Here is a 26,116-nt window from a genome sequence, read left to right on the forward strand (position 1 = left end):
CGTTACTATTTTCTTGTAACTCTGACTGCTCCCGGGCAGATGCCCCACTTGTCGAGACAGTCATTTCCTAATTTGTACAAATCAGGGAGCCAAACTGGAGTGATCAGACTTCACATGAGTGTTGAAAGAGGGCTTGTAGTAAGTAACAGACTGGGACTCTAGAAACCTGATTTCGGTTGTTATCTCTAGCAAATATTTCTAGTGTGATCTCACTTAATCCATTAATCAGTCTGGGTGTGATCTGCATCCTACCAAGATTAATAAATGTGTTTCTTCTGATTTCGGTGAACTTTAGCTTCCTCATCCACTGAGTGTGGCTATTGCCTTCTTGTTTCTCATCTTTTTCTGTAAAACAGACAAAGCATAAAGTACATTTAGGCATCTAGGAAAAATAAAACGCATCGCTCCTCTGGTGGCACACAAGTAATGCTACTAATGATGGAAGAAAACCATTTTTTTGAAGGTCAAGTTACTGCACATCCAAAATCCAGAAAGCATTTGTCATGCCCCGAGAATTGATCTGAAATCTGATGAATCTTGGAGAATAAATCACCACAGAAAGCACACATTAGAAGGCCTCTTACTGAAACTCCCCGTGGAACTGATTGTCTGGAAGCAGACTCAAGTATAGTATTGGTGACAGGACTAGCATGCTGGAAGGAGGCTTGCTATAATACACGCGACTGAAAAACTGAAAAACAGCAGGGGCAGCAGAAAGAGTGACGAATACATCGGTGCTTACAGACAGACGGGCTAAAGCACCTTCTTTCAACACTATGGAAAGCTGGATCGCTCTTCAGGTGCGTAATTATAAATGTTAAGCATATGGACCTCATTTTGAAAGTTTTAATGCTAGTATTTTACACTGGATAACTTGTAATAAACAAAAAGACCAACTCCATGAAGACTTTAAAATAGGAAGGAAGGGGATGACTAAGATTGCTACCATCTTAGAGCTCCTTGTATTGTAAATGCTACGTAAGTAAAAAAAAAAAAAAGACCGTTTGACTGTTTCATAAAGCTAAGCATATTTGATAGTGCCATATCATAAAAACCCTGTCTCTTGAGAAACCGTGTGTAGTAGTTGTAAAAGTATTTATTAGATTTAGTCTAGGAACTCTCTGGGTCCATAATTTTTAATTGCTTTTATTACTTGTAGCTCAAGGTAAAAGAGTAAAGCAGCACTCAGTAATTTGTCCTTTAGCCACAGCATTTCATGCAACCAAGCTAATGTCCTATGTAAACGGAAAGAAAGCAAAACCCAAAGATGAAAGCTCTGATATTACATAGGATTAACTGGTGAACAGAAAAAAAGGTATTCATAAAAAATAGTAGAGGGCTACCACAGGTCTTCTCCCCTGAACAGAGAGTGAGATGTAACTGTAAACTCTGGCGGGTCTGCTCTGTGCCTATTCAACCATTTTTGGCTTTCACAGTTTGTGCTAACTTGGGCTGGAACAACTGTAATAGCTGTAGTGTGGAGGAGGAGGGGAAAAAAAAAAATCTGCTGCTATAGTTTCTGCTAAGTTCAGTCTGAAATTATTTTCAGGCAGAAGCAAGCTGAACGTAGTGCATGATACAATTCCTGCTAAGGGAAGGGGCTGGCTTGGAAAAGAAAGTGGCTGAGACTGAGAGCAACACAGCATCAGAGAAGTTTGAAGTGCAGTTTTATAAACTGTGTATTTCTCCTGCTCCTTCAGTTTATCTACAATACTCCATCTTAAAAAAAAAAAAAAAAAAAGATTAAAAAAATTGTGTCTGGGTATTTTTTCCAGCTTTCTCTTGCTATTTGTATACTTATCTTTATTCAAACCATTTTTTTCCAACAGCTCTCTCTTTTTGTCTTTCATCCACGGCAACAAAGAGCCAGCGCTCCTTTGCAAAATTAATACAGTCCTTTGCACACCATACTCTCCAGGCAAAGGTAGGTACAAATCCACAGCAATTGTTATGAATGGGTATTTATTGTTTGCCCACTAACGATGACAATGTGATTGTTCCTAGCAATGGATTATGAAGATGATGGTGTTAGCCATGGCAAGTGGTGATCTGTAAGTTTTGCCACAAGGCAGCCTTAAAAATCTTCAAGTTGTATACAGCTTTATCACACTTTCTCTCTTTTTCTAGTAGCTATTATCTATTAGCCATTCTTCTTTTTCTTCCTCTTGCTTTCTCAGATGAGCAAAGATCTTTGATGCTTCCATTTGCTCGCTCTATGACTGGATCAAACAAACCAAAATCCACAGGGCTTTGACACAGGAGCAGTGAAAGACTACAGTCAGACCGAAAGGACATATATTTGTCTGTCGGTTTGACTGGTCTGGTTTTGATGTTGACATTTGCGAGTATAAAAGCATTAGGGAGAAGTAGAAATGGCATTTTTAGCATTGTGCGGCAAAAATAGCCAACTTTTGAATCTTCCTATTTGGCTTATGGCTATGCAATATTCCTTTTGAACCCTTATTCTTTCACTTATGCTTCCCTTCTGCTACCTTCTCAATTACGGCCTCTGTTGTTCTCACAGAAGCAATCCCTGGAGCAGCAGTAAGCTGAACACAACTATTGCTTTAGCTACTATTTGAGTACATAATGTTGCAGTTCATTGCGATTTTTATGTTACCTTGTTTTGCTTATTTGAGAGCGCTTTGGCTATTCTTAGAGGAGATAACTTGGCCTTTTATGTACCGTATCTTAATCTGATAATGTTAAACTCCTATACAACAATAAGACAAATGCTAATGTAACTTACATGTAGCACTCTCTCATCCCATTTAAAAATCAGTTAACTGTTTGGTATGATTGCTTAGCTTACTGTGGCACAAGTCTGCATATCACTAGTTTGATTAGCTTTGATGTACGGTAAAGCTAGCAGAGTATCACAAAGAAAAGTACCTTAGAACACGTCTTCTAAACCATAACATACATGCATACATGTACATAAATAAAATTGTGAAGTCTCTGAACATTTCTGCTCAGTTAGTAGATGAAAAATGTTCTTTTTGTAGTAAATACTGTTATAAGATACTATATTGCAGTAAATTTCTAGTTATCATGATGTGGTAATCAGTGCTGAGTAGGTTTCTTTGCCTTAAAAAGACCCATAGTCTAAGGAGATTTTTGAGTAGCAGTCTAGATGTGAGAAATGGTATTTGAATTAAGCACAGTTTATATTTCTATCCATTTTTTTATAGTACTTTCCAGAGGCTCTACTTAAGTTTTAGGCTTTCTCTGTAAAAGCACATGCAATAAAAATGTTGCTGCCGCCAGCTTGTATGCCTGAAAGCTTTTTTTTTTTTTGTCCTAACTTTATCAGTTTCTTTAATAAAAGATATTAACTCTCTTCACAAACTTGTCTCTTAGAGAGAGGAAAAATATCCCCTGCTCCAAAGAAAATATCAGTTATATTTAATGATTAAAACAAATCAGTGTAAGAGAAGACATAAGGCAACTACAACAAAATTCTGGGGAGTAGCAAGCTATACAAGCTACAATTTTCTAGCCATTCTGAAAGCGGTTTTTGTTTTTCATAGTAGAATTGAGTTTTAAGGAAAAGTTGTAAGTGGCAAATTTCTTGAATATTAATCAGACTTCACATCTTTTTCTACTGAATACCAAATAAATAGTAAACGGTAAACAGTCGTCACTCAGCTGAGGACTCTCTCTTCTTTCAGAGGCGCTGCTCACTGAAGCAAGGTGAGCTCAGCAAGCGTCGGCAGCTTCTTGGCGATCGTGAGATTGCAAGTGAAGTTACTGCATCCTGCTTGCTGCAGCTGATCCTTCATTATTGAGGGTAAATTAGAACCACAAAATATAGCAAGAAGTCTTTCAAGACAGTGGTTTTAAAAGTGCATGGGTAGGGCTGCTTTTCAGTAAGTCAGGAAAAGAAGATGGAGCAGTAGGAGATGTTGGCTTATCTTTACTGCAGTGGCTTAGCGTACCGCGGAGCTCTGAAACCAGTTTCTTCTGTACTTTGGGCTCTCCCATTAAAGAGAAGCTGCCACTCATGTAACTTGCGCTCCTCAGGGGGAAAAAAGGGTTATGTGTGTGTGACCAGGCCAAGATTTGGATTAGCTCTCTAAAGGCAGAGGATTAGTGCACTAGGCAAAAATAATACCCTTAAAGGTGGAAGGCTTTAAGGTTTTCAACCATACATATTTATAAACTGGCTCAGAAAGGTTTGGTTAACAAGATAAGCTGTCAGCAAGGGTCTCCTCCACCTGAGGTTATTTCTTTCCTAAAGAAAAAAATCTTAGAAAAAAGCTGCATGGTCAAATTAAACTACACATTTTCAGCTTCAGAGATTGTACTTCACCATGTGTATTAAAGAGGTTTTATTGGAGCATGTGAAAAATTTGCAAGTGGTCTTTTTTACTCATAAAAAATAGTGACATTATTTTAAAATGTTTGGTCTAGATATAAACCATATAGAGCGAGAATCTCTTGTTTCTTGCAGCTCACACACTCATCTCCCCAGAAACACCTCTGCAACCTGCTGGGAGCCCAGGGTTTTAGGATCTGAAATCCTTTTCACAGTGTCTGACCGGCTGAGGATTGTCCAGAGAGGTCATGTTTCCAACTCAGAGTTTCTCTGCCTTGCAAACAGAGGCAATGATGTGAAAACCCAGGTCGCTTGCTCCCAAGGTATGAAGCTGTTGGGTGTCCAGCTCCCCAGGGCAGCTGGAGCTGTGCAGCCCTGCCAATTGTCACAGGGTGGTGGACCCAGGCGGCTTCTTTCACGGAGAGTTTTGTGTATTTGATTGCTTTCTGGCTCAGAATCACCAATTTTGAAACATTTGCTGTCCCAGGTAGCATGGCAGGGAAAATGGAGGGAACAAGCTGTTTCTCAACAGCCTGTGTTTGACTAGAGTTTTGTGAAAACTAACACACTCATAAAACACTTCAGTTTTGACAAATTAGTATATTCTAATGAAAAGCTTTTACTAGGAACTTCTGAGTGGGCTGTTTCACACTCCTTTTTCTTGTTTGCAGGTGTAAATTAAAAAAATTTAATCAGGTGGAACTCCTGTCATATGAGGTCTTCCTTCTGCCCTGTGTCCAGCCTGGCTGTCTTCCTCCTCCTCCTCCACCTTCAACTGCTCCAAAGACTGTTTGGAATGAAATGGTCTTCAAGTGCTTTTACAGGAAATTGGTTTTTTGGCAGACTGACAGAGCTGCTTCCTCTGGACAACACAAGTGAGGTAGGAGATGAATTACATGGGACAACAAAAAGACACTTCCTTAACTGAAAAGGATTCAGTCTGGCATGTATCAAAGGTGGCAATACATTAATGAGAGCATTTCCAAGAAGAGCCAGTTATAGCAATGTCTGTTAAGCAGTCAAACCGTAGTCACCACTCTCTCCTTTAACCAGTAGTGTATTTTGTGAAAATAATTATAAACACCCATAACGACAGCCCGGAATCTGCAGTTTGGGTAGTAAATAAATTTTATGATCATACTGCAGAATAGAAATGCAAACATCAAACCTTTAAGACTAGAAAAATTAGCTTGCTGGTCAGCTATCGATACGTCATTCAGCTTCCATTTAGTGAAGTTTGAAACAAAAATATTATTATTATTTTCCAAAGGGATTTAATATGTTCAAAATGACACTTTTATAGAAGTAATGATAGACATAAAATCTTGCTGCATTATTAGTAAGAAATACAATTACAATCAACAAAGCACAATCGTATTAAAAAACGCCTCTGGTCCTACAGATTGTGCACTCTGTCTTCTGCATACTATTGACTGCTTAAATGAAAGAAACAACTATGGTGGGAAGGCTGCAGAAGCAGATACTCAGCTGATCCTGCAAATGAAACTAGTAGCCATAGAGACATGCAGCTCCAACAGTATGCAGCTTCTGTGCTTAGAAGGTATGTATAATGAGTAAGTTGTCAGTAAATTGAACATGTCGTATCTGATCCATGCCAAGGTCCACAAACTGTTAAAAAAATACAGTATTAGGCTCCGCTTATGCCAACTGCGCTCCTTCTGGATTTTGCTCACTCGGCCCTTATGTATTTGTCAAGTGCTACCAATGCAGTCCAATAGGGATTGTAGTAAGCACTGTATTTATCCACCCGTATTCTGGATGCACTGATCCTATGCACTGAGAAATACATAAAGCAAATGCATATCCAGTTTAGATTATTAATAAACAGAATCTTAAACTGTATTTTTAATTCTTGGGGCGATTAGCACAAATAGTAGCTTACCAGGGAGTTTTAGCAATTAAAAAACCCACGCCTATTTATAAATTTGATTTGCATCGTAAGAGTAAGATGTATCAGCACAATTTCTGAACATGAAAAAGAAAAGGTATGAATGCAATGTCATCTTTACAATTAGGGCTCCTCTGAATATGGAAGCCAAGAAAGAGGATTACGTCTGGTTTACTGCTACTGTTTTCCTGCAGGAGCTGAGGTAAATTCTGGGTGCACGTGTAGATCAGCTGTGCCCTGAGTGCATGGTAGGACTGGTGCGCCTTGTTCGAGCCCTTCCCAGCACAGCAGCTGCCCGTGGGAGCTGTTTTCTGAACTGATCGTCCACAATGCGGCCTCTGTGGGACCACGAGGTAAGAGAGACCATCAGCTGTAGTAGCTATATTTAGGCAATTATGTGGAGGTATTTCTGATCAATTTTTATGAACATTTTCTGTGAATGCTCCTTCTGCTTATATATTGTGAAAAGCTTAATGATGCATTTTACTTCAGTCTCTCTTCTGCTGTCTGCCTCCATCTCTGCTCTCAACAGTTATAAAGGCAGGGGTTTTTTTCACCCTCAGTGAAACACTTACTGTCAATAGCAATTTTTAGAGGAACAAGCTATTATACAAAGGTCAGGGAATTTTGTAAAGATCGTAATTGCCTAAAGGCTTCATTAACCTTTACACAATAGCGGTTGCTGGATTACACAACATACGATTAAATGACCATTAACATCCAGAGCAATTAATGAAAGTAACAACCTCAAGGTACCGCAAATCACAGAGATGCTACCCAGTATTGGTTTCCAAGCACAAGTCTTATTCCAGCAAATAGACTTGAAAGATGTTCTACAAATGACAAAGACTAGTTTCTGTGGAGTGCGCAATCCAGGCAACATATTTAACTACGTTTATTAGTGCCTGACAGAACATTATGGAGAGATTGAGTGGAATATCCAGTGCCAATAGCGTTGTCCTTTTTCTGCAGGTATTCCAGAAACTAAGTCTCACAAATAATAACCACTTAAAGTAATGAGACCCTGTCCCTTTTGTTTGAAGAGATAACAGAGAATGGAAATCTCTTCTTTTCCCCCCAAATGTTTTCAGGCACTAAGCCGATGCTGCATATTCTAGTAAACAGGCACACAGAAGTGAGGTTAAAACCTTTTTAATCTACCGCTCCAAATAATCTGTTCAGAGAAATGAAGCTTACCCTGTACTATTAACCTAATTGGAAAAGCTTATCCAGTCTCAGCATTGTTACTTCTGATGATGTGAATGTGTGTTTGTAACAAACCACCCAGCACTTTTCCTAATAAACGTTAATAAAATAACGTGTTGAATTGGAAAAATATATGCTTTACTAAGTAGCATTGTGACACAAACTGAAAAAAAAAAAAAAAAAAGATAAATATTGGTGTATATATTTACATAGAGGAAAACATAACCAAATAATGTTAAAGGTAACAGATCATGTATTCAAGTTGGAAAAAGCAGAATCATGGTTCTCTGTAATCTTAATTTAGGCTGTCCTTTGTACGTAAGTATGGCAGGGTGCTGTCTGAGTGACTCCAGGCTTCATTTATTGTACACTGATCAAATTCTCTCTGAAGGTGGTGCGATTAACTTTCTCATGCTTTCCCCGCTCTGTGGCATGCATTGCTACAGTAGCAAAGTACTTCTCAAACATGACTTAACTAACCTGTTCAATACTATTTTATTGGTGTAGAATTACACTCAGATGAAGAACAGACATAGTAACAGAGTAATGTAAGTGTTATCCACTAATTTTGGATATAACTTATGTCATGCATTTTTGAACAACTTAAAGAGTTTTAAATATGAATATTTAAAGATGTATATGCCGTTACTTGTGACCTCATATGAAGTCATAAGTACCAAGCATGGAAAGGTCAATTGTAGCTGGTGAAGTGTCTCAGCGCAACTGAACAACAGTGCCTATAAGGAGCAGAGGGCAAGAACTTTTTTTCATGCTGAGAGTATTTCCGTAAGAAAGAAGAATCTGATCTAGTCTACATCCTTGCTCATTTGTATTCCACCTGTGTCAAGGTCAGTTATGTTGATTTGAATAAGAGGTGTATAATCTCCATTGTACTAAAAAACCAAATCTTTGGGCTTTCATGGGAAATAATAATATTTCATATTTCATCAGTTTTCTTTTTTTTTTGCTTCAATCCTTCCTTTACTGGGCAAAGGTGATAGTATAAGAGGTGAGGGAGAGGGCACTGCAGCGTGTCGGCTGAAAGACCTGGAGGCTGAGGTTATGAAACCAGTCAGACACTAGCATAGGCACAAGAAGGTTGAGGGTGAGGCAGAGAGCTAGAAAAGCATGGTACTGTGAACTTGATGAATACTGCTAATTAGTTACAGTTGTGGATTGCATTATTACTACGTAAAAGGCAATGCAGCACCTGCTCTGTGTACACCATACAGTCTTGAAAAGGAAAAAGGTCAAATCCTAAAAGGATACCGAACGTGAACGACAACTGTCCTTGCTCTGCAATACACTTCTGAAGTACAACAAAAGATTAGTGAGTATTTTTTTCCTAGTGTTTCAAATTGCAAGACAAAACTAATATAGGCAGTCTTGCTAAATACTCTGTATTACCATGACAGTAGAGCCAAAACCCACATATGGATAGTTAACCACTGTCAAATATTTTTCTACCATTTTATTAAATACAGGCATGTCTACCACTGGGTACTCTACCATTTGATATGAAAAAAATGCAGATCATACATCACATGGCCTTTCATTTATTGCCTTTATAATATAGCCCTAATTTTCTGTTGTTTATTGAACAGTTTTATAATCACATACCTAGATGATTTGCTGAAATGAGATCTTTCAGTATCTCTCTCATAATGTCAGGTAGGTGTATATGTGTGAATGTGTTTTTTCTGGGCAGAGCACCTCTCTTTTCACCTTCTTTGGGTTGGCCTCTCTGGTTTTTGTAAAATTTTTACTTGGACTTCCTATTTTTTTATGGGGCTGTTTATCTACCAAAATGCCACTTATCTGGAAAAAGGTATTTAATGAAGATTTTTATTTTTAACAGGTCTTAAATTTAGCTGGAATATATTAACACCTATAAAAGCATTAGCAAAATGGCTTTTGTTTAGTTGTTTGCAAGTTTGGTTAAAACATTTAGAGGGGAATTACTACCTGCTCATCACTAAAAGAAAGGTAAACTGGTTGCATAGCAACAGAACCTACAAATAACCAGGCGTTTTCAGATACTATACAACATTATAAAGAAGAAAGAAATGCAATTTGAGCCATGCTGAATATTTTATAGAAAACTTATTCTCGAGCCTACTGATAGAACAGCTATTTCCCCTAAGCATCTTCACAGCAAAAAGAAAGGAACCTAAATTTGACTCCTTGATAGCTCTGAGATCCAAAATGTGGACTATACTAAGCTGTAGTGCTTTTTTATTCCCACAACTTGTTCTACAACAGGCCAACTGCAAACCTGTCTTCAGATGAGGTACTCTAGATTTCTATGAAAATCCCTGGAATGGAATTGCTTCCAGAGAAAGCGCACTTTATAACTTTAATTGTAACATGTCTGTTTTTTATAGCGAACTTACAGCACCTAAGATTCAGATGGATCAGTAGTATCCTAAGTCCATTGGATCAAGTTAGAATTAATATTTGATAAACCAAAAAAATGCCATTTAGTCCTTTGTATGCAGAACAGCCAAAAATCTCCAGAAAGGTACACTGGTGCAAAGTCCAAGTATCATCAGAATCTTTATGAACTTAAATACTTAACAATTGGTTTCTACATTGTACTTTTTTCTCTGCACTCTCCCATTTATCTCCCCCCCCTTCTGATTACTGTGGTGCTTACTATATGAAACTGGCATTTGAAACTCTTTGGGTGGCTGTTTCACTTCTGTTGTTAGTTGTCTTTTCAGGAGCAGCTATTTCTTTGCAGTTCTAGAATTTTGGAATGTTAGGAGTTAAATGACATAGTTATAATGTGTTTCTGATTTTTTAATTGTCTTTCTGAAGTAGCTAGGCTCACATTTTGAAACCACACTCAGAAATTTTCAGTTAAGGTTAATTCTGTATTGTCCCTCTATCTGCTTCTTGTCTGCCCAGTCCTTAAATCCTCCATCAAAATTCCTGGACTGTTACAATATCCACCATACTCACTTCAGACCATGGATGAACACAAGGCAGTAATATTGATGGATCAGTTTTATATGTTTGGATTTCAATTTCTAATCTGCAAGCCATTCATGGGTTTTTTCCCTTGTTCCATTAAAGAGAATGAAGGTACCCAGAAATAATCCATGTTTTATTCTGTTTTCTTTAATAAAAAGGATCAGTCTGCAAGTCAGACTTAAGCACTGAAGTTCAAGTAAGTATTATTACTTGTATTTATTTATTTTATGGAGCTGTCATTTGGCATAGAGGGGAAGATAAGAAGGTGAAAAAAATGAGCGCGCAAAAGACCTTACTTCTTTAGTACAAGAGAAACAAGGTATGTCTGGCTTTTTTAATGTTCCCTTCTGAGCTGTCCATGAGGTTCACATTAGCATGCTATGGTGACAAGTGTTTTTAGTTTTCACAAAAGTTGATGTTGTCTTGAAGTAATTAATTGGCAAAGCTACATAGTGTTATCTGGGGTATTATAGTTATATTGCAGTGATGTCTCTGATTTCATTTTGCTTAATATAATTTATTCCCATTTTCCTCTACCAATAAAATGAGTCTGGTTTCGGCTGGGACAGAGTTCGTTTTCTTCCTAGTAGCTGGTACAGTGCTGTGTTTTGGATTTAGTGTGAGAATGATGCTGATAACACGCTGATGTTTTTAGTTGTTGCTAAGGAGTGCTTATCCTAAGCCAAGGACTTTTCAGTTTCCCATGCTCTGCCAGCAAGCAGGTGTGCAAGAAGCTGGGAGGGAGCAGAGCCGGGGCAGCTGACCTTAACTAGCCAAAGGGGTATTCCATACCATGGAACGTCATGCCCAGTATATAAACAGGGGGGAGTTGGCTGGGCAGGGTGAGCAGCTGCATGGTGCTTAGTTGCTGGCTGGGGTTAAACCATGCCACAAATGAATGCCCTCAACCTTCCTGGCATGAGACATTCTGATGGAAGGTAACCACTAAGCTAAAAATTACTCTTCCCAAATTTCCAGAAATTCCCAGCTTCAAGCCAGTTTATCACCAGAGTAATCAGAGTTGAGATTTTGAATTTCAACTCATGTTTAGCAGTAGCTTATAAAACAAGTAGCTCCACTACGAGTTAAAGGCCATGACTATGTAACAGAGGAAAAAGTAGCTTCCACGGTGCCTATAGGGATGAGAAGCATCCAGCTCCTGCTGGCTGGTTCCTCTGCAGAGAGCCTGCAGAGAGCCCACGTGTCCCTGCAGCTGCTGACAAACAGGTGGGCACGGAGAGGGGTGTCCCCCAGTGGCATCTCTGCAAGCCTGAACACATCACAGGCTTGTGATCTGCCTAGCTATGAAGTCTACCTGTGGGCTATTCTTGGTGTGCAGCCCAGACAGAGTCAAAGCAACCATTAATGGAGTAAGTTGCTGTTAATGCTAAGAACAGTGACTTGACTGTATGTTCTTAATCTCGATTGGTCTTGATCTATCGGAAATATAGAGGTAAAAGGAAAGCATAGGATAACTGTAGCAATTCACACATAAAGACTTAATAGGTTCTCTTCCTAATCAGAACTCCTGAAAGCTTATCAGTGTTTTCTAAATGTCTATGTGCTCCCATCAACAAATTACAGGAAAATCCGTCATATTAGAATACTTCATTGGAAGCCTATTTTTTCCATAGTGTTAAAAAAAAAAAACCAAACCAAAACAAAAAACACTTCCTGTAAAAATTCTTAGAAAATGTCAGAAACAAATGTTTGTAGCCTACTGTAAAATACTCTGGTAATCACTATTGATATTTGCAGTCTAGGAGCTGTGACAGAGGATTTATTATGCCCCCAGTTTCTTGAGCTATGAATAAGCAAAGTAATTTAGTTGAACTTTCATTGACATCTTGCCAGTGTATGTGCTCATTAATGTGATTTGTCTGTTAGGCTCGTACTTTACTGGTTAATTTAATACTTAAATGGTAATAAAAATTACCTATATGGTAATCCTTAGAGTTAAGTTGCTATGAGAGGGAACATCTCTCATATACTGACGTTGTGATTCAAAATTACATAATCCCTAAATAAAAGGGACATAAGATATACCTTCAATCAAAGAAAGTCAGTCAGTAGATATGATAATGTATTTCCAGAAAAAGCAGAGACAGAAGTAGTTAAATCCATGAAGGACTAATGAAGACAGTAGATGTGGTTTACACGGCAAGGACCGCGTATTTATCCACACTTCCCAGTGTGAGGCTAGAATAAATAGAATGACCAAATATTAAACAGGGAAGCTATTTAACTGCTCAAATAAGTTCCTCAGTTACCCCAGCCACACAACAAATACCTGATATAAGTTCTGGGTAAATGGTTCTGAAAATAATTTTATAAATTTGTGTCTGTATCTTAACTTCAGCATGGAAACTTTGAGGCTGTAGGGTATTAGAGGTGGCTTTGGTCAATGTAAGCAATGTAACTATATAAGACTGTAATATCTCAATAAAGAGCTCACATTCATTATAACCGTCAAATTATTTTGAGGAGAACATTTAGTAGAAATTTTTACTTGAAGACAAAATTTTTCCATGTTGGGTGTTTTTAAAAAAATTGACTTTGCAAAGCAGAGTAGTCTTTGCTATTTCTTTTGTGCATCATGAAGAACCTCTCAGACATGTTTAAGGTTGAATTTCCTTTGGTTCCAGTTCAGAATGACCTGTGCTCGTGAAATGGAGAACTTCATACAAACCCAAGGATCCGATGGTTTTCCAATCGCTGTAGTTACCACTCAATCAACTGCCATCCCTTACATTACCTTTTAGTTATACAGATCTGTTATTGATCCATGGTCAAACCTGTGACAAAATCTACTTCCCAGTGGCGGTAAAAGAAAGAAACTGCCTTTTGCAATTATCTGTCAGCCTTCAGTGGTCAGGAGTTCTTCTGGATATTTTGAACCCATTGGTAAGTCTGTATTGATGATCTATTTTCATAGTTAAGCCTAGATAATCTCTCTCATGGAAGTATAGAAATTCTTGTAGCCCGCATTTTATCTAACTATTTATTCCTGGATAACTAGATGTCAAAGTCATTTCATGATTTTCTGAGTATGGTACTTCTGTTGAAACACCGGTTTGTTTTCATCATAAGGTTGAAAGATCCTCCCTTCTGCCCACATCCAATTTCTTATTTATCTTTTCACAACAGCCACCTCACTTTCACCTATGCTTTTTATTGAATAAAAACAACGGTTTCAGAATATTCCTCTTTTTCCTTTCCCCTAGGGTTCCCTGTTACATCTGTGGGACCTGGTAAGTTTTGGGTTTTTTTTTGCTAAACACCCTTCAGTCAGGCTACAATAAAACCTGAAAGGAAAGAACGTCTGTCAGTGTAGATACTCAGCTTGCCAAATAAAGTGCTGTTTAGTGATAGAATACAGTCTTTCCATGTTGTTGCCAATCCTTCACTGGCACATGAAGACCTGTAGAGGCACCTGAACTTGATTCTTTCAGATTACAGAAGACTATTAATTACTCCTACAATGCTAGCTTCTCCTTACTGCTCTTTCTAAAATGGTTTCATGATGTACACATCTGAATTAATGTACATTTCTTTCTAAGTGAGGAAAGAGAAAGAGAGAAATTCACCAGAAGGCTGTGCTGAATTTATCTTCCTGGTATTCTCTTTCAGAGGGATGATATTTAAGTGTATCTTTTTGTACCAGAGGATAATTAATCTGCATAGAAGAAAATGGCATAACAAACCAAAAGCAGAAGAATAAGCAGCAGACAACTGAAAGGTCTAGCTAATATACCGTGCACCCATGACTGAAAAAAAACAGGCATTAAAATACCCATGCATCTTTTCTATGTGAAAGTTTGTAAAGTGAGGATAAAATGATACCACATGTATCTATTATCATGATGACAGAAACAGTAATGAAAATGGGAAGTATTACAAACTGTCCAATCTCATTTATGGCCTGAGTGCCTTAATTCAAATCACAACCATTTCAGTTACACAACTGTACCTCAATCTCTACTCACACAGACAGAAACGGATGTTGGGAACAGAATATCATTCCACAAGAAACCCAGGAATAGCCGATGGTTTTTAAGCATCTGCACAGAATTTGGCTCACCATCTACAGAAGCACAGATTTTAAATATTAGCGCTGGGAATTCCTTAATTTTGACCAGGCTTAATGCATACTCAAAACCTTACACTTTATTTATCAACAGCAAGGCGATCTCTACCATCAGCGCAGAGAGGAGAGAAACAGATAGGTTTCTTAGCACACAAATAGCATGGGAGGGCTCAACACAGTCTGCTCTGGCTGCTGCCAGTTCTCACTGCTGCTGCCAGCTTCAATCGCTGCTGGCACGCTGCAAGCACCCCACAGATGCTAGTCCCCACTCCTTCTAGGGATCAGCCTCACAGGACACATATGCTTGCTCTGTTACAACATTTGATTTTTAGATGCTGTTAACATGAAATAGACCACCGTCAACCCTCCCCAAAAGATACGCACAAGCAAAAGGAGCACGAAGTGTGCTACAGAGTGGCAAAACCCCCCAAAACTATTACTGTGCTACTCTGTTGTCACTAAAAGCAGATAAAATGGACTTTGTTCTACATTAAAGGTTTATTCCAGACCTTTGGAAATAAATGCAGTATACAGAATTTCTTTAAACCACCACTATTTCAGTTATGAACCTCTAGGGCAAGACTGAAGAGCCCTGCAACAGTCTGTTTATTCACTATTTGCTCACAGTGTTTGCTTTGTTTTGCCTTTTTTTTTTTTTTAAACTTCAGTGAACCTCACTTAGCATGAACTGTCAACATGAACAGTGTTTCTCCAGTAGCTTTATGATTTCTGTCATATCGTACTCAAGTAAAGTAAGAAAGTGTCAGTAAGTTTGAAAGAACACACCTCTGCCAGAAAATTATAAGATTTTCTGTAACTAACCAAATACCTATCTAGACACTACACACTATATAGGAGAACAGTTAATGTTGTGGTACAGCTAGGAATTGATAATTTTGCGCTATATTTACTCACAATTGTATGAGGTTTGTTTGTCCAGGACAGAGCAGTACACTTTTTGCTTGTTTTTGCAAATTCCTTCTTCATTTTTTGCAGCTGTTTCATCATATGATGTGTCCTGGTAGCTGTGGAAAAGACAGGTTTTGAGAGACAAGAAAGTTGGACACACACCGGACAATATTCACATGTATTTTTCATAAATCAGTTTTACAAGGTGCGCTGAGATCCATTCACCACTAGAGCTCCTAAATATGAAAGTCCAACCTGGGTAATGCAGTCAAAATTCTTCTTTAATAAAGTGATCAAATAATAAGGAAAAAAATGTACTGAGTGATTTTTTTTTTTTTTTTTTAAGAACATTAGTCCAAGATACAGTACTGAATAGCTATCAAAGGAGATAGATTGTTACTTTGGTCAGAGCTAAATGCTAGACAGAGAAATGCACACTGACATCATTAATAAGCTTAAAATCCAAGCATCACTCTGCACCATGCTGTCATGAGAACGTTATTTCTTTCCTATTTCTTCTTTTCTCTAATGATATCCTACTAACAAAGAACAATGTGTACGTGTGCATGAGTGAGACACTCGCGTGAGGAAATAATAGCCACCTCAGAGGGCAGTCACGTGAGAGTCGAATGGAGACTGCTGAAAGCAGAGATCAGATCAGGCAGACAAGGGTCAAATTCTCAGCTGTTAGCTAATAGGTCTATGAATTTAGAAGAACTGTGTTGGAAAATACTAGCCAACTTACAGAAAGCAATGAGAATGTGGTCCAAAAGTGGAAATATGGAGAAGAAAAAGCCCCAACACCTTCAATTGATCTAAATTTTCAAGAGTTCTTTTGATCTCTGTGAAGTTCCTTGGATTTATAATAATAGGGGAATAGTTGCCATTATGTCAAGAGATCCATAAAATTTGTCTAATCATTTTCAGCATTGCAGCATCCAGGGTGCAGAACTGACTCCTTGGATTAAGGGGATGCTGCTCTCCTAAGTAGTCCTGTTGAAACCAATTGAGCTACATCAATAGGACAGCAAAGGACACTCATTGTACAGCCTTTAGCTTTTACCAGACTTACCTACTGTTACTCGCAATGCTTCCGTCATTCATGACCTGGGATGACTGATTGACCCGTGCTATGAAGTACTACTGTATGAACGAGGGGGTGTGGCCTTCGGATACAGCTGCTTTCGCTCCCTGTTATCAGAACAAATTTCATTGACATTCAGATCAAAAGGTAACTTAAGCAGACTCTTCTTCAACGCTTTTACATGTCCAGTCTGGACCCTATAAATGTTTGAGGTGCTTCAATGTTTACAAATACCTGTATTTGCATAAGAACAACTATATTAAGGCATGAACAAGAGCACTTCAGTTCATCATTCACTAGCCTCTTGTTAAAAAAGCTGAAGATGTTCAGTCAGGGGGAAAGATCACTTTGTCTTGAATCAGAGCTAACGAATTCTGAGAGGAGTCCACTTAAGAGATAAATCCATATACTGCAATTTCTGCAGGCAAATGATTTGATGCACAGTTATGAATAACTAAGTAATTTAGAGAGGCCCAGCGCGGCCTGTAGACAAGAGGAAATAAGCTATGCTTGATAACTATATTGCCCATTACGTAGCTCACAAAGCTCGGTTATTTAATAACACAGTTGTTATCAGGAGGTTTTAAATGGTCAATGATACGTGAGTTCTCTTGCATTACTGTGGTAAAATTTATAGAATTCAAAGTAGAGCTAAGTATTATCTTCTTTCTGTTCTGCTTTACGAGAGCAGAGGTATAGACACCTAGATGGTCACAAAAGCACAACAATTTGAATCTGGCTGTGATTTTTCAGTACATCTATTAACAATGAGGGGGTACTAGGGGATACGAACATGCGATCCACTTGACAAAAAGAAGTTCGTAAAGATCCTAACAGGATGAATGCGAAGAAGTTTCAGTTTGATGAGTCTGCATATTTAAACTGGCAGAGGAAGATCTGGTAAACAGGACTGAAGGTAATCCTTTTGGGTCACAAACTACGTTCTGGGCCGGGGGGAACAAGAGGTATTTATATGTGTAAACTAATGCCAACTTTTCTGGACATCCTTCATAAAGGGAATACTTGATAGAGTACTTAACACAAGTGTTGTCCCAGAAGATGTAGCACCTACAGACATTAATAACAACATTATTTTTCTCTAAAATCTGTGAAAATTCAGCATTTTGAAACCTTGGTAGTCCTCTCTTGGGGGAGGTTTCTTTTGGTTTTTTTTTTCCCCACATAGGTGAAAATATGTGCAAACTTCTGGGCACACACTTTTCTTACTAATGGTCTTAATTAGTAAGACCATTAATTAAATGGTCTGCCAAACCATTTAATGACCTCAATCCTAAAATTCCTGGGTTACATTTAAAAGTGCATTTGCACTCTGAAATGCTTCCCCTGACAGCTGGAAAATTAGAAGACATTCAGGAAACAAAGTGACACTTTTAACAGTACAATTTTGAATCTCCATAATATATCAGTAATAAAACGTTTGAGGGCTTGGGGTTGCCAGTTTTGTAATCTTCACAACATACTCTAAAGATAACTTTTCCTCTTACTTACTTGTCCTATTGCTGTCTTGCCCATATATTCCACCACTGTGGTCAGCATTGTCACAGATGAGTGGAACGCACCTCACTCAAAAGAGAGAAGGGGCAATATGTTTTATTGAGGTAAAATAATAATTTGACAGAGTTTAGTAAGTTTGATGGAATTTTAAAAAGTTTAAAAGTGGTTTGACAAGGTTCAATAAGTTTGATGGCAAGGTTCACCTTATTAATTACTGCATGGAAGAAACATATAATGGAAAATTGAGTTAGAATCGGGTTAGAATGATTCACACAGAGATCAGAGACACAAAGAGCAAGGAGGACCCTCCTGTTGAGTCATCAGGTTCAGAGTGGACCCCCTTGCTTTCTAAACTCCTTTTTGGAGCCTAGGTGCAGCTGGGTCCAATCTTAGTCTCAGACTTGGTCAATGGTTTATGTCTAATGGAATTATCCATACAATGTTTATAATAATATTCAGTAGCTACATGGATTAGTAATGTTTCATAGTATTAATTCAGCATGCTATCAGTCACTTACCAAGGATCTATCGCAGGTAAGGGATCTCTCCGCCTTGGGTAAGGAAGGATCTCCGTCTCAGGTAAGGAATCTCTAACCTTGAGAGGCGTCCCTGCTCAAATGGAGAGTCATCTGGCATGCAGTCCAGCTGGGATTCAGGGAGAGCTCAAATTGGGCCCATCCTGATGGTAATATTTATAGAGTGAAGTAGTTGGCTGCTAGTCAATGGTATAGACAAGATAGATGTCTTTGTTTTAGCTCTCATATCTTGTTCTGCACTTTGGTTATCTTGGATTTTTGGGTTTTGAAATCACCTTTCAAAATATTTTTCAGGGCACCTTCACTCCCTTGTACATGAGCCAGGGGCTTTCCAGCTCACAGGGTCACTGCAAGGACGTGAGGCCTGTTGCTCCTTAGTCAGCCTGAACCAACGTACGGCTAAGAGTCAAGCGTATCCATCACAAGCATTCACACTTGTGATGTGTAGGCCATTTCAAACAACAAATCTATGAACTCGCCACAATTGCAAAAGTTGTAGGAAAAAAGGGGACATGTAACACGGGAAAGGCAAGACAGTAAGAAATCCTGAAGAGCTGTGGGAGGACCCTTAGTTTTCTTCAACAAATGGGAATCATAGGCTGTATCCCCACCACCAAGTTGTACAGAAACATCTATGTAGACAGTTGCAGAAGGTTTCTGCTGTTGTCCACAGTGCTTGAAGAAAATCTACCCAGGATTTCATAATGAAAAAACAGCGCTTTTCATTATAAAGCAGGCAGCGTTGTGTAGGTGAAGCAAGATCTACACTGGCTACAATTACTCCAGCTCAGACAATAGCTGGTGCCCATCATTAGGACAGGAGAGTTAGGACATGCTGCCGACATCTTCATTTTTGGGGTATGGACAGATGGAGATGTTCATCGGAGGCTAGACATAGAGAGGCTGTAGCCCCTGCCATTCATTTGTGATAACTGATAATGCCGCTATAAACAACAGTTGCTTAAGCCTAAGCAAAACAAGCTTTGGTACTCTAGCTTGCCCATGGACTCCAGTTTGTGTCTCTGCCGACCGCTACCACAGACAAAAGGTCCCGTCTGTGCACAATGCACAATCCAACGGTGTTTAAAAGAAAACGTTATAGAAATTCAGAATCTCAGAGTTAGGTAGACCAATAATTTTTGTGTCTTTGCGGCATGGATATAATCATTCCGTGCAAGCAGCAAGTTATTATTTAAGTTCATATTTGTTCAATAACTTCAAACGTCTTCATATCAAGTTGAAAAGTAATTTCTGACAAAAGAGATTCAGCCTAATTTGCTTATTGGTCACTCTAAGACTGTAGAATTTTAAATTGCATGTATACTTGCTGTCTCTAGTAGAATACATTTACCACTGTCCAACACACCAGGAATATCATAAAAGCAAATATTTCTAACGATTTAAGAACATCAGGATATGTGAGCTGCGATCCAAAGGAGTTATTACAGATGGAAAACCAGGATCTCTCAATTACAGAAGCACCACAGAATCTGTCTGATTTTCCACACCATAGAGAGACATGAAACCCTCTTACACAACAGCATCACTGGACATCAGTGGTGGGGGAAAAGATTACATCAATACAGTCATTAGTTTAACCGTATGACACTGCTTTTCCTTTATGCAAGGGTAAGTAAACATGGAATGTTGATGATAACTTGACTTTCAAACATATCACTTGCCTAAATCAGACGTACTTTTTTCCCACCAATGATTTCCTTCAGGTAAACTACACTGAGTTTTAGAATTAACTTAGAAAAAGCATTTTCAGGCTACAGAAAACGTCTTCCACATTTTTTAGAAAATAGTCCAAAGTGAAAATTCAGCACAACCCTTGTTTCAGAGAGCCCGTCACAGGAAAAAGATAAGTTGGCATAAGGGCCGTGAACCCTTTTGTGATGCCAGTATTTTCCCCTCCGAGGCCCCCGGGTGAGGCGGGCAGGTACACAGAGAATTTGACTGTTCTCCTCCAGTGGCACAAATCAAGATGAGCATACGGACAACCTTCTTGCTTGGCAATCTATGAATTAAATGGTTCATCTACAGGGGCTCATGTTTTAGAAGTAAAGCCTGCCAAAATGCACATTCATCTAATTCCAAGAAAATTACAGACTGTTTAATTTGGTTTGTGTCCAAACTCAGGACGGGCAGTTCGGATGCAAGTAGGAGAAAGGGAAGCCAGTGCAATCAAACACCTTCCTTCTATTGGTTACTGTGTGAAATAGCTTAAGCCAGCACGTTGAGGACTGAGCCAAACAAAAATGGTTTCCTACATAATCACACACACCTCAGATCACTAAGACAGCCTTCTTTGACTGTCAAATACAAAAGGACACACTGCACATATTTTAAGTCCCTTTTTTTCCAAATACGCACTAAAACAGAAAGCTTGGCCCAAGGAGATGATGCTCCACCCTAAATATCCTTAGGCTATGTCTTGTTTGCCTATGAAGAGAGAAGCACTATTCTAAAGTAGTGACACATGACTCCCTCTGTGACAATAGCTAGAGAGGAGCTCGGGGTACACCTGGAGTGGATCCACAACAACAGAAACCTCTCTCGCAGCCAAGTAAGCTTCCCCCACCCCCACCCCCCCCCCAATTAAAAGTTTAGCAGGATTGCACAAAAGTAGTCCTCAGAGACCTAATGGGAAAAAGATTAGGAGACAGTTTGCTCTGAGTATCTTGCAGGGTTCTTGTTTGGTTTCATTATCATCTAAATCCACCCTAGGAAATTTATAACTTTCCTGCACCACTGTCCTTTAGCAGCGTGCACCACGATCTTTCAGAGGAGTCAAAACGTATGTTCCTGTTCGCAGATGATCTTGCAACACAAGCTGCTATAAGCGTAGCATGAACTTACGCTTTGCTTCAGTACCACCTACTGACCCGTTGTCATGGTTTAATCCCAGCCAGCAACTGAGCACCACACAGCCGCTCACCCCTCCGCCCCCAGTGGGATGGGGAGGAGGACTGGGGGTAAAAAAAAAATAAATTAAAACTCGTGGGTTGAGATAAGAACAGTTTAATAACTAAAGTAAAATAAAATACAATACTACTAATAAAAATATGATAATAATTGTAATGAAAAGGAATATAACAAAAAAAAGAGAAATAAAACCCAAGAAAAGACAAGTGACGCACAATGCAATTGCTCACCACCCGCTGACCGATGCCTGAGCAGCGATCTGCCCCTCCCGGTCAACTCTCCCCTGTTTATATACTGGGCATGACGTTCCATGGTATGGAATAGCCCTTTGGCTAGTTGGGGTCAGCTGCCCTGGCTATGCTCCCTCCCAGCTTCTTGTGCACCTGCTTGCTGGCAGAGCATGGGAAACTGAAAAGTCCCTAAGTTAGGACAAGAGCTCCTTAGCAACAACATCAGCGTGTTATCAACGTTATTCTCACACTAAATCCAAAACACAGCACTGTACCAGCTACTAGGAAGAAAATTAACTCTATCCCAACCAAAACCAGGACACCAGTTTAGAAGAATATTTAAAATATTCCTATTTAACAGTAGAACTTGGATACCTTAAAAACATCTAATACTAGTGTACTAGCTTTCCCCAAAGAAAAAGGCTCATTTATCTTTGTCTCTTGGAGATACTCCTACCATTCAAAACCTCTCTGCCTAGAATGAAGCAGTAAATTGTATGCACCAGGAACTCATTTTTATGGAAGTTAGCAAGTTATGGCCCAGCAAGGCATTCCTCTCTCTCATCTGCTAATAAACATATCCGTTTCATATAAAATGTTGTGACTTCGAATCCAAGCCCACCAAAGCATCAAACTTGGAGCAAGATGATTTTCCTGGTTTGTAACATGAACTGACACATTTTAAACTCAGAGATTTTGTGATCTTGCCTGACTTTCTTACGTGAGACGAGATGTAGAATTAGATTAAGCGGTGCACCAAGTGCATAACATCTGACAGAGCTACAGCAAGATATTCTAAACTGATTTAAATACTTAAAGTGATATAAGAGGTATGATTTTCCTCCATATTTTTAAAAAGGTAAAAACAGTCAGAGAGTTACCTTATAACCAGTCCAATTTAATCACCCTTCAGATTCCAGTCCTTGTGCCCTGTCCTCACTCTAATGCTAGATGACCACGGACATCTATCCCAGTTACGTGCAATCTCTGTGCTCAAATTGTGACTGACATTTCTGGTTTCTGGACCAAAATTGTATCTTGGATTAGAGGTTACATATAATTTGTAATTAGGTTCCGTACTTAATTCACATATGCATTGCTTAGACCAAACGGGAAGTGGGTGACAAGCACGGAGAAAAGTCTGATTTTGGCTCATCATATCTCCTCATATTGCTGCGTACGTAACTGGTGTGTAATCTGGAGTGTAACTGAAGACAAACATGCCTTTGAATATCTAGTTTTAGGTCCAGAAGGTGCTACAGCAGCTGGGTAATGGGAGCAGATCTCTTTCTTCAACCTGACTTGTAAAACAATCATGTCTGTAATAGGAGAGCAACACAGAACTAATGGCTTTAATTTCTGAAAAAGACAGAGGTTACTTTTATAAAGTACCATTTAATTTATCAGAGGAAACTGGTGTGGGGGCACTTCATAAAACCTGTAATATGAACACACATAAAAATGATGGGAGAAAAAAAAAAATCCAATAAGATGGCAGTCTACTGCAAGTAAGCAAGACCTGTGGCATTTGTAAGAAGTGGAATACAAATCCCAGTTAGTATTTTCACCCAGAGCATTTTTTTCAGGTTAAATATTTAAATTAAACCTGTCTCTGGGTGTGCGTCGTGGTTTAATCCCAGCCAGCAACTAAGCACCATGCAGCCACTCAACCCCTCCCTGCTCCCAGTGGGATGGAGAGGAGGATCCGGGGGAAAAAAAAAGTAAAACTCATGGGTTGAGATAAGAACAGTTTAATAACTAAAGTAAAATAAAATATTAACTAATAATATTATAATAATTGTAATGAAAAGGAATATAGCAAAAAAAAACCAAAAGAGAGAGAGAAATAAAACCCAAGAAAAGACAAGTGATGCACAATGCAATTGCTCACCACCCGCTGACCGATGCCAGAGCCGCGATCTGCCCCTCCTGGCCAAGTCCCCCCCAGTTTATATACTGAGCATGACGTTCTACGGTATGGAATATCCCTTTGGCTAGTTCAGGTCAGCTGTCCTGGAAAAAAACGTGCACCACTCCCGGAGGCACTGCAATACCGGGACGATGCCTGGAGCAGAGGGAGCAAGCTCTGGGTCCAACTCCCAGGCCCAAAAATCCGTTTAATATAAAGTCCTCTCATCGAGGACGTATCAGACATTAAACTGATAAGAACAGATACTACACTTGATCTTAGCCAAAAGGCCGAGAAGCGATAGGCTCTGCTCCCTCCCAGCTTCTTGCACACCTGCTACCTGGCAGAGCATGGGAAACTGAAAAATCCTTGACTTAGGATAAGTGCTCCTTAGCAACAACTAAACTATCAGCACATTATCAACATTATTCTCACACTAAATCCAAAACACAGCACTGTACCAGCTACTAAGAAGAAAATTAACTCTATCCTAGCCGAAATCAGGACAATATGAATAATGAAACAGGTATCACTGTAGAACCGAGAAAGAGGTAAGTCAGTGCACAGTTCATCATCACACTGTGTTCTGCACGGTCACTGATTGGTTATTCAAACGTCTTTGCAGAAAATAAGCATAAAGTTCAAGTCTGGTGGATGATCAGTCTTTACGCACCGTTTAATCACATCATTTTCTTTCAGAATAATACTGATTAAAACAATTCATGGGCAATCGTAGTCTTGTTCTGACTGGAAGGGCAGGAGAAATGTGACCCTATCATAAAACAAAGCACACGCTACAGTGAGCGGCGCTAACGTGGGCAAAAGCCTCTGGGGGTACCTATTTCCATGCCTGATTAAATGCATCTCATTGGTATAATGCCTTCAAATTTAAAAAGCTTAATTTTTAAATCACCAGGTAATTGTGTAATTGTGGTATTTGTATTCCCTGTGATGAATCAGAGAGTATAATTTCTAACGGTTCTGTGAAAATAAAATCGCCTGAAAGCATCCACAACAACTCTGTTCTTTGATAGAAGTGTGGCGCTCAGTTTGGCCCTAAAGCAGGTCAACAATGTTTGAACTGAAGATTCACTGACAAATAGGACTACACATACTATGTCCAGTAGACTTTTCATTCTAAGTACATAAACCACCTTCCTTCTCAGAAGCACAAGATCGCCAAGGTGTTTTCACAGGCCAGTCAGGTGCTTCCGATTTCTCTTTATAGCAAGCTCCTCTGAAGGTAGTGCAGGAGCACGAGCTGCACCACTGCTGCGTTTTGTCTGGCAAGCAGTGCTGTTGCTTTCAAAGGGAGATACATCCACGATGCACAGATTGGTTGGACTCTTATGAAAACCATATACCCAAAGCATTTTGAGTAAGTGGGTGATTCTCTTTCAAATCATCTTATTTCACAAAAACACAAGCCACTTGATAAATACATGTATGACAGAAGTAATTACAGTCAAATTGGTGGAAATGCCCATCAAAGGTAACGACAACACCAAAAGATGCTAAGGAAAAAGCATCTAGATGCTACTGAATAAATACATCAGTAAATTTGGGAGAAACAGCTGGATCTGTACAAACAGGGTGTTTGTATATTGCTTCGTACAGAGTCTCCAGAGACGAACAAAACGCAAGTAATTACAGGCAACTGAAGGTAATCTTTAATTCTTTCATTTCACCTATATGGAACTTGGCAGACAATTTTCAAGTGCAACTAAAGTCTACTGTGAGACTGTGTGCCTCCGGGCTATTAATTCTTCTAAAGGCAAAGAAAAAGGGTGCAAGAAAAATGCAAATTCGGGCCAGCAAAAAGATTTGTCATCACACACAGCAGCTACAGGAATTCTGGTACTAAGGTGTGCAAATATCATAGCTCTCCAATTAGTCCAAGTAAAACCATCTTACAGCAATACAGCTACAGGACCAGTAAGTCTGGTGCTGTTCAGCATTGTCACTCCCCCACACCAAGCAGCAGCAGTCAGCCTGGGAGTCACACCATCAATGGACGGCCTCAGAAACAGACACATCCAGTACTGACGAACAACCTTGGTAGAACAACACTCAAAAAGGGTAATCGCCACTTAGACATAAAACATCGGTGGCGCTGTGCGGGTCTCTTGGATCAGCACGCCACCCTTCAGCAAGGCCTGTCTGTCCACCGTCCTGAGCTGTAATGCAACCCGTGCCTTTCCCATCTCATCTCCACCTCAGTCCACTGCCTGGGAAAGTTTAGACAACTCTTTTGCTGTGAGCAGGTTTTTCAGGGTTCTTTTCCTGACTGTAAGTTTTACATACAGCTGTCTAATCCCTTTTCTTCCAAAACCTGTACTGGCCTTCCTTCCCTTTACTCTTCTCAATGGAGGAATCGACCATCTCCTAGAGTTGCTGCCAATGACCTTTCTCCAGATGTCCTTGTCCCAGAGTCCCTAGGATGCCACATACAGATGTACAGGTTACGCTTCATGCTCAAAGACGCTACAAAGCAACACACAGGGTACCC

The 26,116-nt window shown here is 39.3% G+C and overlaps 1 long non-coding RNA gene and 1 other non-coding gene across 2 annotated transcripts; both read right to left on the bottom strand.

Moving 5' to 3' along the window:
- Positions 1-257: 257 nt before the first annotated feature.
- On the bottom strand, positions 258-16,545 carry LOC127018704 (uncharacterized). The gene is made up of 3 exons (XR_007766809.1): positions 16,478-16,545; positions 15,412-15,521; positions 258-345 (listed from the first exon to the last, which is right to left on the bottom strand). It is a non-coding gene; the product is annotated as an uncharacterized LOC127018704 (long non-coding RNA).
- A 7,173-nt stretch (positions 16,546-23,718) lies between these two features.
- Positions 23,719-23,909, bottom strand: LOC127018748 (U2 spliceosomal RNA). The gene has a single exon (XR_007766836.1). It is a non-coding gene; the product is annotated as a U2 spliceosomal RNA (small nuclear RNA).
- Between the last annotated feature and the right edge of the window lie 2,207 nt (positions 23,910-26,116).

This window comes from Gymnogyps californianus, chromosome 7 (assembly GCF_018139145.2).
Source record: "Gymnogyps californianus isolate 813 chromosome 7, ASM1813914v2, whole genome shotgun sequence".
Lineage (NCBI taxonomy): Eukaryota > Metazoa > Chordata > Aves > Accipitriformes > Cathartidae > Gymnogyps > Gymnogyps californianus.